General features: G+C 28.1%; 1 protein-coding gene across 2 annotated transcripts in view; it reads left to right on the top strand.

Moving 5' to 3' along the window:
* The first annotated feature begins 3,563 nt into the window (after positions 1-3,563).
* The window catches only part of ATPCL (ATP-citrate synthase), a 50,341-nt gene continuing 39,834 nt past the window's right edge, over positions 3,564-14,070 (top strand). Inside the window, exons 1-2 of one of the 2 annotated variants that reach the window (XM_087416360.1) lie at positions 3,564-3,985; positions 12,542-13,408. The gene's annotated coding sequence lies outside the window, so the exon portion shown is untranslated. The remainder of the gene's footprint in view (positions 3,986-12,541; positions 13,409-14,070) is intronic. The other variant, XM_011051282.2, reaches the window with a different exon arrangement.

The following is a 14,070-nucleotide window of genomic DNA, read 5'->3' as shown; positions in this document are numbered from 1 at the left end:
GTTTTTTATTTAATATGCTGTAAAAAGTCCAATTAGACAATTAAATGTATGGAATTATAAGTACAAAATTGTTTTTGTGAATTCAATTGCAGATACAAATATGACATATGTAAATAAATATGTAAATAAATTAATAAATAATTTGCCAAATGTAACTGTGTGAATACTCAACAAACGAGAATGGATTCAAATGGATTCAAATGGATTCAGATTTTCAGAAATATGGATTCATAAATGTTAAAATGAATCCTTTTCAATCCTGAATTTTTATGTATTTATAGGAATTGCATATCTCCCCAGCAAACGAGAATGGATTAAAATGGATTGAAACTTTTTTCTACCCGAATGCGTATTTTAAATAGCGAATACTTTTTTTTGGATTTAATTGGATTCAATTGAATTCAATTAGATTCAATTGGATACAATTGGATTGAAAAACTGCATTTCCTATTCAAATTTTTGAATTGAACAGTATTCACAATTATGTTGTGCACAGAAAAAGCTAATATTATTTTTAGATTGAAAGGCATAGAGATATGCTCCATGCATTTCTATAAATGAATAAAAATGCATTCAGGATTGGAAAGCATTCATTTTAACATTTGTGAATTAATATTTCTGAAAATCTGAATCCATTTCAATTCATTTCAATCTATTCTTTGCTGGGTCTATACCTTCTAATCTAAAAATAATATTAGCATTTTCTTTGTGTACATCGTGAATACTACTCAATTCAGAATTGTGAATGAAATGTACAGTTTTTAAAATTTATTTAAATATATCAACAATTTCTATGCAACGTGAATACTGCTCAATTTAATATTCTGAATATGAAATGCAGTTTTTCAATCTAATTGAATAAAAAAAGTTGTTATTCAAAATATTGGAGCATAAATACTACTTAAATTATTCAAAATTACAAGTAGGAAATTTTTTGTATTAATCCTAAGTTCAAAAAAGTTGTAACGTAAAAATAATTGAGCTATGTTCTTTTGTTTCTCTTTGATTAGAAATAAAATAAATGATCGATATGAACACTCGCAAATCAAGTCAAACACAGCTCGAATATTACGCTGATCATGGCGCGCGACATCAGCCAAGCGAGATTAGGTTATCCAACACTTACTAAATGTTGTCTCATGATAATGTAAATTGTTTACACTTTATTATATTTGTTAAATGATGATATTTTTATTATATCTACATAATTTCGTTACTAGTTTAGCTGTTGTAATTGAAGTAGAGAATGAATAACATATTTACCAATTGAAGAAGTGGTGTAGCGAGTAACGTAAAAGATTTATGATTTATTTATTCCAGAGGTCCCAGGTTCGAATCCCACTAAGGTGCGTTTTTTAATATTAATTTGAAATAGTTAATTTCAAATATAATTATTAATAAATATAAATGTCTTAAGAACAAAATTTGTAACCCTTAAATAAGAATTTTTTTTTTTTCGAATATTAAACTAGTATTAGCTCGGATTCAATCCATTCAATCCATTTTTATGGATTTAAAGTACGGATTAAAAAAAATTTAATCCATTTTAATCCATTCTCGTTTGCTGGATAGTTTACATCCATTTTGTCAGAGGGCAGTAGTGTGCGGCAGCATTTTGCAGTTACAGGTTTAGGACCGTCATGTCCTCTTTCAGGTTTCTCTTTGCTCGTATCAAGTGCACGATGTAAACTAGATTATAACTCTCTAGGTCATAAAGATACTCCTAGTCACTCCAATGTACTCATTAGAGTGAATAGGAACTTTTATCTCCTAGAAGCAGTGTTAGATAGTAACTAATAAATAGTGTTTTTGCAATAACGCGTGAATCCAGATATGCTAAAGTCACGTTATCCTTTTCTTAATTAGTTGTTAAAAAGAAAACAACGTGACCGTAATGTTCATCGTATCTGGATAAACGGTATTGCAAAAACTCCCTAATAAATTATAAATTAAATAAAAAATTAAAAAGTCAGTAACTTTTATATTAATTTATTTAATTTTAAATGATTTAATTTTTGACTTAATTTACATACTTTTAAATTTTAATTTATTAATTTTTGTTCTATTTAAATTAAAAGTTTTTTTAAGTATTCCTTTAAATGCTAATATTATTTTCTATAAAATTTTAAATAAATTAGTTTAGAAAGAGGTCAATAAAGGTACTTTTTTGTGTTGACACTCGACGCTCATTTTTAGCGTCAAAATAGGTTGCGTCATCAATATTATCGCTTGATATTCGTGAATTTTTATCACATCATTTGTTTTTACACTAAAAATAAGCGTCGAACGTGAGCATGAGGAAGCATTTTGATCATTTATGTAAGATTATATCCACACCAATAGCCACGTAAACGTATGCATAAATAAAATTATCCAATCGCATTTCTTTTATAAAGATGCATGTAAAATGCAATTGGACAATTTTTTTCTTTATGCGGATATACAAATTTATGATCCTAATGGGTGTGACATTCGTAGTGCTTAGAGATGAATGTGAGATAGGTTTCAGGAAACATTATCAGTATTTTTAGCTCTCTCTTTTATATCTAAAAAGCAAAAAAGGAAGAATAAAAACTTTTTATTTACATAATTTTCAAAGAACGTATAGACATGGCCAACACAAAAAGAGGAGTACAAGGATTATTTACATTTTTATTTTTTAAGATTAATTATATTTTATTTTTCTTTTATAATATAAATATTAAAATATGGAAATATCTATATAAAAATATTGTTTTTTATTGTATAAGAAACATTTTTGTTATTTCATACAATTTAATAAAATATTTAATTTATCTCATAAAATTTACAATTATTTCAATATTTTAGTAGTAAAAAAAAATTAAGATATTTTGATTTAGTAAAAATAATATTTTTCAAAATTAACTTTTTATTTAATTTAAATTAATTCTATGCGTTTTTTGTTCAACTTTTAGCTTAACTAAATTAAATTTATGAACTATTAATTTTAATTTTCATTTAGTTAAAAAAAAACATTAACTTATCCAACCTTGCTTAAAAATAGTATTATACATTATATTAGACTTTTTCAGCTTATCTTTTTATGAAATATATTTACGGAGGCATATATACACAATTGAATTTTGCAATTTAGCTCTTGAAACATTATAATGAATAAAATTATCTGTACCTCAATTATACTTATTATAATGTACGAATTTATATTTTGTCTCTTTTTGCCAACAAAAACGCTATATATAAGCCTTCAGATGACTTTTCTGATCATGAATATCGTAATTACATTGCGATTTCGACTATGGTCAAAGTCTCGCTACAAATGCTTTGAAACGTTTGATGGACCAATCAGAAGAAAGAATTTTATCAATTGACCAATCAAAAGATGCCTTAAAGCATTTGTAGGATCGCTTATATACTCTTTCTCAATATTTTAATCACAATTTCAGTATAAACAAATTTTTCTTCGACGAGACTCCAAAAGCACTCCTGTTGTCCGAGACAACAGAAATGTAGTTGCTGGAGAGGGGGGAAGGGGAAGCTTTAAACGGTTCCACGTTATCCACATATAATGATCGTACGATGTGACGTTTCTCATGACGTCACAATCGTCACAGTTACGATACAATGGCGGCTACATAGCCAACTTGAGAGCATCAAATCTGACATTTTTAAACATATGTGATTTAAATAAGATTAAAATTTATTATTTATTGTTGTATTTCCCATCATCTTATGATGAAGTGTCTCCGCTCTTGAAATAAAAAAGCTGTAACGTCGCTTTTATCCTGCTTTTATTAATCGTGGAAGGTCGAACCATCTCCTTTATATTTTGTTCTGGTATTGTGGCAATATTCTCACCATCAAGCCACATCAAGAGTAATCTCAAGATTCTCAAGCAATCTTTATGCCAGTGTCAGCGGATGATGTACGTTGTGTCACTCTTGGAATTGTTTAAGATCTATCAAACATTTACTGTTCAAGAAGTTAGCTGCGTTGTTTGTGGCTCGTAAGTAAAAAGTCATCATTGAAACAATTAATTATTCGATAGAAATAGTAATCTAAATTGATAGTACGACTGTCTTAGAGTCCTAACCTCTTTTATATTCTGGTGTAATGAATTTCGACTAACCTTTCGCCGCGTGTAAAATCTTTACAGATCGTTCGTTGCAATCATATAATTTCTTTCTTCGAGAATACAATAGATGTGACAAAAGTGAACAACAATAGTGAGACTATTGAAAAATATGCTCTTTGTATAAATTTAAAGCATGCGTCATATTTAAATAAAAAGAAAAATAAACGAAAAAATATTTAAAAAAAAAACATTCTTTTGACAAAAGAAAATATTTCTTTAGTCACAGGGAATGGAAAGTTATTTTTTAAAAGTAACAGGTTATAGTTATTCGTTACCGAGTAGAAAAAGTAACGAGTTACCGTTACAAATCATCGATTTTTAAAAGTAACCGATTATAGTTACCATTACTTGAGAAAGTAACTTTTCGTTGCTTTTTCGTTATTTTTTAAAAGTCGACGATCACTAATTACAGTGGACTAGAGTACAGTAGACTAGAGTAGGTGCTTAGAGGCTTTCTAGTCTCAAGTGCTATGAGTGGCTTGTGTTTAATCGAACCGTGTGCAAAGTAACGATAAAAGTAACTGTAAAATTTGTTATTATTATAAAAAAAATGTAACTACGTTACCCTTACAGTTATAATAAAAAAAAGTAACGCAGTTATCAGTAGAATTACAAAAAAAGTAACTCGTAACTGTTACTTTGTTACACGTAACAAGTTACTTCCATTTCCTGCCTTTAGTGTATAATAACATTACATTATAGTAGTTATCATTTTACTAATCAAAATGAGACATTTATTTAATATCTGATTTAATTATTTTTTTATAATGATCAAAAATATAATTTATATTTGTGATCCGTTTTTTGTTCCTGCACTAGGCTGCACTAGAACTCTCTCATTTTCGACAAATATTAAACATATATCTTAACATATATACCTTAAAAGTACTAATTTAATCACAGAAAACAGACTTGTAATTTAATAAATTATTTCATTTTTTGAAGATTTCGAATATCATTTCTTCTTTGCTTGTTTAATTGATATAAATATTTATGTATAGTTATACATGACATTTAAAATTTTTAATATAGAATTTTAAATTTAATTTATTGTTGAATTTGTTTTTAATTCTTTATACTATAATTTTATCTAATGATAAGTAATATAATCTATTAATCTTTAGGCTGTCTGTATTTTTTCGTTAAAATAGTGATTTTTTTCTCTTGTATAAAAAATTCTTATAGAAAATTTTCCTGCATAAGTACACATGGCATAAAATATCGAGATTTGTGCAGAGCCATAAAAGTGGCTTTCCCGGCAGGGGACGTCAAATAAAAAAATTTTTTATTTTCTCAAAAATAGTGTATTTGAGGGTTTTTGGTATCACTGATTCCAATTCTGAGTATAGATTTATCTCGAGTTCCTAATATTGACAACATAAATGAATATAAAGGTATATAGGACTAATGCAGAGAACTTTCCTTTAGCTAAACTGTACATTCCATTCAAGTTTCATTTTGAAATTTTCAGGGTTATTTCATAATTGAAATGGACATATATTTTTACAAAATTTTTAAATTAGTAAGTTTATGAAGAAAAATGTTAATAAAATTTATAAACAAACGGAAAATGATTTATTTAGGTGAAAATGATAAATTAAAAATATCTATAGAACAATTTAAGATCTTTAAAATTGGTCTCTTGCATTTTTTTTGTAAGACTAATGGCTTCGATGATATAATAATTTGAATTTCGCATGAGCGAATGTTTTTTTATGAATTTCTTTGACCTACAAAGCGTGAATAATTTTATAAATAAAAAAATCTGAAATTTTGTTTGCGAAACACGTCTCATATTTTTCTATACAATATGTTAATAAATTAAAAAAAAATTAAAAATGTCAATGTTTTGAAGATGCTGTTTTAAAAATGCGATTTGGTATGGAATATTTCATATATTTAATACAATTAGTATTAAAAATACCACCAAAAAATGATGGTATTTTAACTCAAACTTTCAAGAGCCACAAAAGTGCTCTTCCGACAGTCTAAAGGTTAAAGCTTAATAAAAATTTTTTTCAGGGACTAAATAATTCTTTATAATTAAAATGTATGTAAAAATTTTTGAACATTTCGTAGAAAAATATTGATATATAATTGATATATAATTTTTATTCATATATCGATATATTAATGATTAAATTAGTACATACTAATCTATTTATTACACACACACACATATAAATATATATATATATATATATATATATATATATATTTGTGTGTACACGCGCCTGCATATGCAATATATACACAAATATATATGTAGTAGGTACACATATAAATATATATGCTTTCAGGCTACTAAGAATTTCTAAGTTTAGGAAATTTCTACTTATTATTCTTTATTGTGATATTTAAAATGCTAATCTCTTACGTAATATCAGAGTGTACACATCTCACACTTTCAATTGCACAAGCAAGGAACAACAAAAATCCAATGTCTAAAAATCGAGATACACGTTTGTTATTTTAATTTCATGGCGTATTTGTTATTATCTATAGATAACGTTGGAAAATTGCTTTGTATGCAAGGGCAGTTTCAATTTTTGCAACAAAAAGTTGTTATAACTTAACTTTATAGAGAGTTGCATAAACAGTTAATTATGAGTACTAACGTTATCAGTTAGATCTAAACAACGTTTTATTTGAATGGAAATAATGTCAAGGTGTAATTATTTATTGGAAAAATATTTCAATTAATGGTAATAAAAATCGAAAACTGTCGGCAACAGTAATAATTTTTTATTCGTTGAGTAGACTTATTTATCATAACAGTATTAATTTTTATCTTCACTGATAGAAAAAACAAGAAAAAAGTGTACTTGTTTGCATGTAATTATATAAGTAATAGTACAGGGTGTCCCATTTGAAGTTTAGGACGCAATTATCTTCCAAATTATCATTATTCCAAAAAATGTTTCAAGTATGGAATTTATCTCGTTTTTTCGTTTTGATTTTCACAAATTCTCTTTAGGTGGACGTATCTCCAAATTTTCAAGGTGATTTTTTTTTAATGAAATATAATTTTTATTTACATATAATTTTTTTACGCAATATGATTTCCTCTGATTATTCTACATAAAAATATTAAAGGAATCCTGTAATATGAAATATTAGAGTCATATTGTAAATAGACTTGCATACAAACGATTTACGTCATTATATACGTCAATATCTCACGTACTATATGCATAAATTTTCATATAATAATAATATTTTAATTAGATGTTTAAGTCCAATTTTAAAAACTCCACGTTATTTCTTCGTACAAATTACTAGTCTATAAACTATTGCTTCAAATACAAATTACATAACTTTGATTCTAAAGTTGTTTGTATTACTAACTAAATGCAATAATTTTTGTATAATAATTACTTTTTTCTTTGTTTATAAATTTGAAAATCATTTTCCAGAATTAAAGTATACGCATTAATACGTGTCTGTGAGGTGGATTTCATGTAGAGAATAAAAAAAAATTGTTTAAAAATTAGGGATGCACCGAATCGTAAAATTACCGGATATTTAGACAGAATGTAACATTGGATATCCGGTTCGAGTCGGATATCCAACCGGATTCCGAGAAAGTATTTTCTAAAAAAAAAAGTCTATAGAGAAAAAAATTGTAATTTTACAATGTATAAGATATAGCGTCATGAATACTCGTTTCTAGAACATTTTTCTAGAGCATAAGAAAAAATCAACAATTTAATGATATCCAATTTTAATCGGATACGTTCCCGAATATTAATGATATTATCTATCCGGTCGGATAGTAAAAAAGTGTTTGGTAATACCGAATACCGGATATCTGGTACGTTCTCCAAGATATACTCCCGGCCATGAATCACTCTTTCTATTAATATCGTGGCTGAGTCGGTTATTAGAGCCGTCCGCGTTCATTATCCTGTAGAGATCTTTATAATTTAAGTAGAATCTTTTAATTAATTCCGAAAAAGAGTGGCACGCTCTCTCGTGCCTGGCGCCCAATATTCGATATTGAGAGTTAAGAGTGGAATTTGTCAGATTATTTGATATTGCCGATTCTAAAAATAGGACTGTGATTATCGGCGAAAACTGTAAAGAATTACGATCACGGACACATGAATTACAATTTGCGATTGCAATTGCGCACTCACGAGCGTGGTGTAATTTCATCGTACGTTCGCGATCGTCATCCTATGGTATACAGTTTTCGCCGATAATTACAACTCCACAAAATATTTAGAGTCGGCCATATATCAAATAATCTGATAAATTCCACCAGCTCTTAATTCTCAATACTGAATATTGGGCGCCAAGCACGAGAGAGCGTGCCACTCTCTTCCTCGGAATTAGCTAAAAGATTCTACTTAAATATGTCAAAATCCCTAGTTTAAATTGAGATCTTTATCATTTCTTAGTCCAATATGGCGTTAGAACTGTCAATATCGTAACATTTGCTTGATAAAAGTTTTGTAATTTGTACTTACGAAATTATGGTACATAGATATATACAATATCGGTCAAAATTATATCAGACAAAAATCAAAATTATATAAGCTATTAGACCATTGTTGAAGTGTCTAGTCAAAGTGTGCTTTGGTTCACATTACTTGCACTTTCTAATTCTTTGCGGAAATTAATGATTTCTTTACGGGTCATTGTTCACACATTCTTCCGACCTGTAGGTGACGGCATGTGTACGGACGGATCAGATTGTTCAGAAGTCGATATTTCTTCAGCAATGTCCGGCGCCGTACGATGTGGGTTGCTGCGAAGGATGTTGCGATCGTCGAGAAAAGTAGTGTAATGTGGTTGGCCACTCTTCTTCTTAACATAGCTTCGCTAGACCTTTTAACCTTAAGAAACTTGGTTTATTGATTTGGAGATGTGAAATTGCATCTTATGTACGTCCATCCTTGTTTGTGGCTCTTTACGATGACTTTCTGTTGTAGTTCTATTGGCACCACGATTATTTGTCATAATGTAAAACGCTAAGTCTAACTACTAAAGTTAGGTCACGACGATAAAAATTATGGTTGTATCATGAAAAGTAAAGAAAATACTATAATGCGATTCTGGAAAAATTAATAAAAAATTAAAAAATTATGGTGTACATTGTCAAATCTCATTCACGTACAAGGTACACCTGTCATCAAGTATCTACTATATAAATTTGAGCGCATTCGATTCACTTTGACAAAAGTTATGCTCAAAAAATCGAAAGCTAATATAATTTTAACCGATATTGTAGTTCGCATAAATACAATGTCGAGTTCTTGGAATTAGATTTAATTTTATCGCGACGAATCTGAAGACATGATAGTGTCTCGGCGCGAAGACACTGGCCTAGTTTCCATTGAGGGTTTGATCCGGATCAGAATGTAAGAACCAACCAACTACAGTTGAGTATTCTCCTGTTACAGTTATGACAGGAGAATGTTTGACTGTAGTTGGTTGGTCCTTACATTCTGACCCGAATTAAACCCTCGGTTGAAACTAGGTCACTGTCGTGCTCCTTCACTTTACGTGAGTTACGTCAGATCGAGATTATCAGATCTCAGTAACAGCTGGCTGATTCAATCAAGTTTTAAGTATACTTAATCGATAATTTACACTCCGATTGTATTATACATGCTTTTATTTTTCTCTATGTATCCTATAAACGGAGATATTGCGATGCAAAGTCCGGATCTGTAACTTTCCAGATTCAGATAGGTCGTCATTGTCATCGGTTACATAATGTAAGAATACAAAGTGTATCATTACGCATAATGGTGATAGCAATACTGGAAATAATCAAATTTTAGCCTTTATGCACTTTCCTGCATATAATAGCGTATTGGAATAGCCAAACAAATTTTGGTCTTTAATTCACTCTTCTACTGCGCATCCTCGAGAATGTACATCTTGTCTTCTTACTATCATGATCGACTATATTCCGTGCATTCTTTCTAATATCCTTTTAACATTTTTTACGCAAGGAATGATATTACGCTGATGATATATATGATCAGCGAGCGTTGATCTGTACTACGATAATGTCTCGGTCGGTTTAAAACAGCGCAACAGTTTCAGTAAAGTCAGTCTAAGTATCTCGGTAATAATAAATAGGTTACGTATAATGAGATCTGTTTACGTGCGCTAACTCATTTAAGGGGTGAAAACACCTTTAAAAAAAAAACGGTATTTTTTTTTCAAGGCGAATATTGTCGGAAGTATAAAAGATAGAAAAAATTTTTTAAAACAAAAGTTGTACGGTTTAAACAAAAGAGTACTTTAAAGTTATAGATTAAAAAATTTTGTTTATTTTTTTGTTTAACAAAATATCCTCACCACCTATAATTTTCTTAAATTTTCAAATTTTTTTTTACCAAATTAAAAATTATTTTTTTTTACGAATTCAACCATGTGTAATAAAGTTATATTACAACATATCATTTTCAAAGAATTAATTATTAATGCTTCCGTATATATATATATATATATATATATATATATATATATATATATATTCATGCTCATATGCATAAGTAATTGTCGTCGGAACAGTAAAATATATGAAAATTTGAAAAGATGTCTTAAGTAAAATTTGTATAGTTTTCTATATGCTTTATTATGTATGTATTTAAATTTTATATGCAATATATTATATATATATATATATATATATTATATATATATATATATATATATATATAAACCTTTATTTCTTATATTAACCGTTATTTCTTTGACATTTATACCTAAATTCTAAACAAAATTGTAAAATTCATAACATATTTTCGTAAGATTTATAAGAATTTTGAAGTGATGAAATTTTATATTTTTATACAATATTTTTACAGACAGCTTTTTATTAACCATAAGTTTTACAAGAAATCATAAATATTTACGAATAATTTTACGTCTTACGATATGTACGTATAAAATTAGAATATTGGTTATAAGTTCTTACGAGTTTTACGAGAACAAGTTACGAGTCTTACGATTCTGCTTAGAATTGACCTTAATTAATTTCTTCTATGAATAAAAATTAAAAATAATTTTATTCCAAATCCATTCTTTTATAAAATTATAAATATATTACAAAATTCTAATAAAATTATATATATAGGGTAATTATTCAGAATAGGGGAGGCTCCGATGACTTTGACATATGTTGTCAAGGTCATGATCCTGAGTGACCTCTAACAAGTTCTAGCTGTCGCTCGTCCTTCGTTCAAAAGTTATAAACAAAAAAAGGTTTAAAAAGTAACGTTTTATTTCTACTGTATATATACAGTATTAAATATTATTTTATTCTTATATTTAATGGATATATAATAACCTAACCTAATCCATTTTGTACTTTCGCGTTGAAAGTTATACCTTCAAGAAGCAAAGTTTTACTAGGTTTATAACTTTCCATACGAAATGAAGGCCACCTTGCACCAAAAAATGAGTTGAGTTAGGATTAGGTTTTTTTTAACGCGAAACGACATGGATTTACAACCTTCCACGCGAAATGAGAGTCATCTCACACCAAAAAATGGGTTGGGTTAGAGTTAGATTTTTTTAACACGAAATGACTTTATGATATTATAATAAAATATATTTGATGTTGTTGTATTGAAATAACATTTATTTAGAATTTGTAATAAACTTGATGAGAGTCGATAGATGAAAGTCGATGAGAATCGTGCGCCTCTTTGCAAGGGGCTGAGAGGAGGGTGAGAGTCGAAGATGAAAGCCACTTAAAATCTATTGGAGATCCTTCAGAATCATGACCTTGACGACATATGTCAAAGTTGCGGTCGTCGCGGCATTCTCTACAATGCGCGACTATCAAACATATTTTAAAGCAGGTAATTTCGTGTTGTATAGTTGAACTTCTTTTGTTAATAACTTTTTAATGAATAACGAGCGACGGCTAAAATTTGTTGGAGGTCACTTGACAACATATGTCAAGGTCAAGATCATCGGAGCTGCCTCCCCTATTCTGAATAATTACCAATTTTATTATTGTATAAGATTGAATCTTTAAAAAATAAATTTTTAAAAAATTGTTGCATTTAAAAATTATTGAATTATTAGAAAATATATATTTAATAAGTATATTTAATATATAAAGTATATTTAAATTGTTATAAAATCTCTCGTCTGAATTGTCATGTGTAATGAGATATAAGAAATAACCTTCTAAATCACGTATCACGTATCAGAATCGTGACATATTTTTCAAAGAAAAGATAAGAAAAGATATTCTTAGAATAGATGACAAGAATAATTGTGCGGTAATATAAATTCATATATACATTCAAGATAATTATAATAAATGGACATAAAAATATTCATCGTAGCATCTTACATTCAGTCAGTGCAGTCGTTCTGTCATAATCATATCAATACAATTTGTTAAATTGTTTTTATATTACGATACAAAGTAAAGTTTAACATTTTTAGGCATGATTATCAATCCACTTAATGTTAGACTTTTATTAGCATCTATAAGTTCAGTATATCTAACAGAAACACCAGTCACTGAAGCAGAAATAGAATTAAAAGAACACATACAAAAATTATTATTGGATATCATTTTTCGCTATAATGGATTGAAAATAACAGAAGAAATCTATTTCGATTATTAAGAATCTTATAAGCTACATAATTGAGCTAAAATAATTGAAGATGAAGAAACATGGAGTGATGATAATTTAAATTCTCATCCTCAATTCTGTTCGCACGAAATTAGACATAGTCTAATAGAATGTGTTTACGCGTAGGATCGTACAACAAAGGCATCCAGCAAATTAACAAAATAATTATATCTACGCTTGTTCTTTAAAAAAAGGCGGAAGCGAATAATGAATAAATAATAACGATATAACAGCTAGATTTGAATATAAAATTATGACGTGAGAAATTATTACACAATGATAAAATATACAAAAATGTAATGAAAATCGCACAACTAATAGTACAAACGCATTAATAAAATAACGAAATACAGAAAGATTGCGTCATTCACTCACAGAAAAACATTCTGCTTGCCGATCAGCATTCGCAAAAACGTTAAATAAAAAATTAGAAGATAAAAAGATGTTGCAATAATCACCAGCGACTATAATAAAACGAAAAATGTGCAGCGAGCTAATAAATAAAGGCAATACTTTTCACAAGAGAAAACGCAGAAATTGAGCAAGAAGGCGAAATTAGAGCGGAGCGGCGAGCAGAGATGTTGACAGCACGAAGTGCCACACGAGATTCATGAGAAATTATGAGAAATTATAAAAGATTTTATAAGAAATTATGAGAAAAATTTTTATCAAGGTAAGCATAAAATTTTTTGTTTATTTATACCTATTTTATACCTTACTACCTATAATCTTATTGTTTGTGACAGCTAACCTATAAACAAGTAAGGATACAACCCATACAGCACAGAAAGATTGCAAAATGATTGCAGATATATCTCATTGCAATGTTGTAATATTGCAAATAGATTGCGCAATGTATTTACAATATTATTGCAATGTTATAGCATCATAAATCTTGCTTTCAGCAAGATTGTGCTGTAATGTCGTAGCAATGTTGCAGCGCAAAAATTATATTTGCAATTATTAAAAATGTTTCTTTTATTATTATAGAATATAATTTAAATTTGTGATATAAAATAAAAAATGCAGAAAAAGAACTAATATATATTTTACATTATAATTATTGCATTTTATACTTAATTGCAAATTATGTGCAAGTATATATATTTTTTAAATTATATATAAAATTATATTAGGTGTTGGAATTAATTCGTAGCGTTTTTTAATGAAAGAATGTTATTTATTTCACATGAGCATTAAAAAATACATTAATGAAAGTACTTCCCATCACTTGTAAAACGCTACGAATTAATTCCAACACCTAATATATAAAATTTAAAATATGTAGACATATATTTTATATTTTTTTATTTTATATTTTATTTTTTCGCAAAT

The sequence above is a fragment of the Acromyrmex echinatior genome, unplaced genomic scaffold, assembly GCF_024713525.1.
Source record: "Acromyrmex echinatior isolate Ae372 unplaced genomic scaffold, ASM2471352v2 Scaffold21, whole genome shotgun sequence".
Classification (NCBI taxonomy): Eukaryota; Metazoa; Arthropoda; class Insecta; order Hymenoptera; family Formicidae; genus Acromyrmex; species Acromyrmex echinatior.
This window is presented reverse-complemented; position numbering and strand designations above follow the sequence as displayed.